This window comes from Camelina sativa, chromosome 9 (assembly GCF_000633955.1).
Source record: "Camelina sativa cultivar DH55 chromosome 9, Cs, whole genome shotgun sequence".
Lineage (NCBI taxonomy): Eukaryota > Viridiplantae > Streptophyta > Magnoliopsida > Brassicales > Brassicaceae > Camelina > Camelina sativa.
The window spans coordinates 2,919,510-2,925,043 of NC_025693.1; positions in this window are offsets into that span (position 1 = coordinate 2,919,510).

Here is a 5,534-nt window from a genome sequence, read left to right on the forward strand (position 1 = left end):
TCTCTTGTGTGTTTCAGGTTCATGCCTAAGCCTAGCACCAGGAAAAATCCTACTGGTCCAGTTGTTAAGCTTACAAATCAAGAGTTAGGACAACTAGAGCGTGAGAACACCAAAGCAGCCAAATCAGCAAAGATGGTCAACCCAATCATACTGAGACTTTATGAGGCTGAAGTTTTGAGAGATCAAGAGGGTCATGTGCGCAACGAGCAAGGCCAGAAACTTGATGCTGAAGGGCAGGTTATTCAGGAAGAACCTGTCGTCGCTAATGAGCATGCAGATGGTGTCGACCGACGCAACGTTGGCATCGATCGACGCAATGAAGAAGGCATCGATCGACGCATAGGTTGCATCGGTCGATGCAATGTTGGGGCTGGTGCGAATGGAGCCAACTTGGATGGTAACAACCAGCAAAACCTTCAGCCTAGACGGGGCAACAATGGAGAGCTTGTCAAGACTCTTGCGGACTTCAACAGACCAGACTTGTTCTATGAGAACCATTCCGCAATTGTCCCTCCTCCATTCCCAAGGAATGACTTTGAGCTGAAACCTGCCTACTTTGCTCTTGTTGGACAACGGCCATTCCAGAATTTGCCAAATGAGAAGCCTCTAGACCATATAAAGCACTTTGAGGACATAGTCACAAGCATCAAGGCTAATAGAGTCACTGAAGACTACCTCTACTGCAAGCTTTCCCCCTAATCTCTTGCTGGGGAAGCTTCTCATTGGCTAAGGCAGCTGAAACCAAGATCTCTGACAACCTGGCATGACATCAAGGTGGCATTCTTGAACTACTTCTATGATGATGCCATGTCTGATGAGCTGAGGATCAAGCTCTCCACCTTTAGACAAGGACCAACTGAATCTTACAAAGCTGCTTGGGTAAGATTCAAAGCATACCAGAGAGATTGTCCACATCATGGGTTCTCAGAGGTGCAGTTGATCAGTATCTTCTTCAGTGGTATTGATTGGAGGTATCAGATGGCTTTGGATGCAGCTAGTGATGGGAACTTCAAGACAAGGTACCCAGATGACGCTGAAAAGTTGATAGAAAGGCTAGCATCCAACAACAGTACCAAGAATGCAGACTTAGAGCGGAAAAGAGCACATGAGGGCAATGGTTCAAATCAGTTTGCTGCAGTGAATGCTAAGTTGGATACAATGCATAATCTTCTTGTGGGAAAGAAGTCTGTCCATTTTGCTGAAGATGTTGAGACTTTTGAGCCAAAGCCAGAGATTACAGAAGATGTCAACTATGTGTATGGAGCTGGGTATCAAAATCAGAGATTTGGTCAGAAGAATTCCTTCACAGGAAATCCAAGCAACAACTTCACAAGGAACTATGGTTCTTCATCTTACCAACCCCTCCCTCCACCCAGTTCAGAGAGCAAGATGGAATCAATGGTTGAACAGATTCTTCAAGGTCAGCAGAAGTTAACAGTAGACTTCAATGGAAAGATTGATTCTGTTTACACTGAGCTGACTGGGAAATTTGAAGCTCTAAACACTCATGTCAGGAAGCTAGAGAATCAAGTGATTCAGACTGCTGGGTCTGTTAAAAGACAAGAGGAACTTCTTTCTAGAAGAACTGAGAACCCCAACCATGCTTGTAATGCGATTTTGGTGAAGGAAGTAGACGATGATACAGTAGTGGATGTTGCATCGACCGATGCAGCTGCAAAGCATCGATCGACGCAACCCTCAGTGGTCGTAGAAGAGTTGACTTTGCGAGACAACATCGACCGATGCAACTCTAGCATCGACCGATGCAACGTTGAGACCGAGAAGGGAGTTACGAAAGCTCTGATTCCAGTTGCTGAGAAAGCATACAAGCCTAAGGTTCCTTTTCCTAAGCCTAGGAGGTCTAAGCAGGAGATTGAAGAAGCTAGATGCAAAGCTATGATGGATAAGGTAATGATAGAGATGCCTTTGATTGATGCTGTCAAGTTTTCTCCTAGTATTAAGAGATATGTGAAGAGGATGGTCACTAATGGTTTGAGCCATGAGGAAGGAGCTTTGCTTACCAAGGATGTCAGCTCAATTTTGTACCAGCCTGCTCAGAGAAAGAAAGAGAGGAAAGAGAAAGTTGTTGTCTCTGAGAAAGTGAGTGTAGTGATTCAGAGTAAGATTGCAGAGAAGTTACCAGATCCTGGAAGTTTTGTGTTAGATTGCTCTATCTCCACAGGAAGGTTTCGTCACTCTCTTTGTGATCTTGGTTCTAGTATTAACTTGATGCCCCATTCTGTTGCTGTGAGACTTGGGATGACAGGTTTCAAGCCAACTAAAATCTCTCTTATCTTAGCTGACCGGTCCAGAAGGATTCCTGAAGGTGTCTTAGAGGATGTTCCAATCAAGATTGGAGATTGCATGATTCCCACTGACTTTGTGGTGTTGAAGTATGACAGAGAGCCTAGTGATCCTCTCATCTTAGGACGCTCTTTCTTGGCTACAGCTGGTGCAATCATTGATGTGAAGAAGGGACACATAGCTCTAAATGTAGATGATTTGGTTATGAACTTTGAGATGGACAAGTTGAGAAAGGCTCCCACTATTGATGGTCAGACATTTTCTGTGGAGATAGCTTCTGATGATAATCCGCTAATAGAGCTTCCTGGAGACATTACTGCTGGGTATGTCAAGGNTGATCCTCTCATCTTAGGACGCTCTTTCTTGGCTACAGCTGGTGCAATCATTGATGTGAAGAAGGGACACATAGCTCTGAATGTAGATGATTTGGTTATGAACTTTGAGTTGGACAAGCTGAGAAAGGCTCCCACTATTGATGGTCAGACATTTTCTGTGGAGATAGCTTCTGATGATAATCCGCTAATAGAGCTTCTTGGAGACATTACTGCTGTGTATGTCAAGTAGTTGGAGACTGTTGAGAAAGTGAGTGAGCAAGCTGTTGAGTTTGAAGATTGGAGTGGAGATCATCTAATCAATACTAGAGATCATGATGAGGTTCTGATCCATGAAAAGTCGCTGGTAAATGACGGTTTTGTAATGGAAACATGAATTGCTGAGGAAAGCTGCAAAAACGTTGAAGAAACACGAGTTACAGGCCAAGCATCGATCAATGCAGCTGTTGCATCGATCGACACACCTTCCAGAATCGGCTCGGACTTGTCCAAAACCAAAGATTCTCGCGGTCGATCCTTAGCTGCAAGTCCTAGACCCGTTGTAAAGCTGAAATCTCACTATTCCATAGTCCATAACCCAGAGGTAAGGCAAAGGTATGCATCTTCTTCACCTAAACTTTCTCCTATCATCAATCAGAATTTGAAAGGTACAAAAACTGTTGTCCAGTTAACCAAGCCGCGAGATTATCGTAGAGCGCTTGTTTCTTCTGTTGATGATTTTGTAGGAAATAAAAGAAGCAAAAACGTCCCTAAGTCCCGCCCTGGTCTTGTTCCTCATGTCCCTTGTAGACCTCATTCATCTGCTGCCTACACACCACCTTGGAGGAAGAGGACATCCTCTCAGAAGTATTCACTGCCATGTTCTGATCCACTGGATGCCTGAGATCCGACACAGTCAAGCTAATGACTGAAAACAAGCGCTTAGTGAGAGGCAACCTACTGGTAGGTTTATCTTTTTCATTTTTCTTTTGATTTTCATTTATTTTATTTTATTCGCCAATCTCTTACTTGATAGCACTGGAGACAGTGTTGTTTAAGTCTGGGGGAGGCAGTTACTAACTACATTTTTGTTTTTGAGAGTCAGAAAAAAAAAATGGTTTTATTGAGTCAAAATTTTGTTGAGAACTATANCAGTCCAGAACCCAGAGGTAAGGCAAAGGTATGCATCTTCTTCACCTAAACTTTCTCCTATCATCAATCAGAATTTGAAAGGTACAAAAACTGTTGTCCAGTTAACCAAGCCGCGAGATTATCGTAGAGCGCTTGTTTCTTCTGTTGATGATTTTGTAGGAAATAAAAGAAGCAAATACGTCCCTAAGTCCCGCCCTGGTCTTGTTCCTCATGTCCCTTGTAGACCTCATTCATCTGCTGCCTACACACCACCTTGGAGGAAGAGGACATCCTCTCAGAAGTATTCACTGCCATGTTCTGATCCACTGGATGCCTGAGATCCGACACAGTCAAGCTAATGACTGAAAACAAGCGCTTAGTGAGAGGCAACCTACTGGTAGGTTTATCTTTTTCATTTTTCTTTTGATTTTCATTTATTTTATTTTATTCGCCAATCTCTTACTTGATAGCACTGGGGACAGTGTTGTTTAAGTCTGGGGGAGGCAGNGAGTCTTTATAGGATTTAACATGGATGGGAGCATAATGGAGCTAAATAAGAAGATTTGGAGCTTAATCAAGCATTGAGGCTGAGCTGCAGAAGTTGGGAGACATGTTCAGAAGAGTGCATCGATCGACACAACATAAGCATCGATCGATGCTATGCCAAAGTCAAAATCGGAAGTTTTCCTCACAAGTTTTGAAGATTTACAAAGCTGCCCCAAAGTTTTCCCTATTTGCATCATTAGTCCCTGACCGTGTTTTAGGAATATAAATAGGATTTTTAAGTCATTGTTTAGACCTAAGCTTTATTTTTCCCTGCAACTTTTGAGAGCAAAACCCTGTGAGAGATTTTTAGAGAGTTTTTGGAGAGAAGAATCAAGACTCCTTGAGAGAAGATTCAGAACTCCTTTTCTTCTCCCTTTAATCTCTTAATGCTATCTACTTTATTCATGATTTTTGTTCATACAATTTNCCTGCGTTTTCAAACCTCTTTCACAGATGAAGTTTATGTTTTGCTTGAGGGCAAGCAAAGGCTAAGTCTGGGAGAGTTGATATATCATGGTTTTTAGGTGTTTTTAGCCATGATATAAGTTTTAAATATAGAGTCTTCTTTTTAGAGTCTTTTGAGGTCTTTATAGGATTTAACATGGATGGGAGCATAATGGAGCTAAATAAGAAGATTTGGAGCTTAATCAAGCATTGAGGCTGAGCTGCAGAAGTTGGGAGACATGTTCAGAAGAGTGCATCGATCGACACAACATAAGCATCGATCGATGCTATGCCAAAGTCAAAATCGGAAGTTTTCCTCACAAGTTTTGAAGATTTACAAAGCTGCCCCAAAGTTTTCCCTATTTGCATCATTAGTCCCTGACCGTGTTTTAGGAATATAAATAGGATTTTTAAGTCATTGTTTAGACCTAAGCTTTATTTTTCCCTGCAACTTTTGAGAGCAAAACCCTGTGAGAGATTTTTAGAGAGTTTTTGGAGAGAAGAATCAAGACTCCTTGAGAGAAGATTCAGAACTCCTTTTCTTCTCCCTTTAATCTCTTAATGCTATCTACTTTATTCATGATTTTTGTTCATACAATTTTGTTTGAGTAGATCTGCTTGTTAGGTTTAGGGTTTCTCATTAGGGATTTCATGGATTGTTAGATCTGTTAATTTAGGATTCATTATCTTTCTTGTTCTTCATCATAGGTTGTTCTTAATGCTAGATCTTTGATTAGTCATCTGGATTTAGATTTTAGGATTATTGATTGATATGAGAATATAATTGATTTTCCTGAT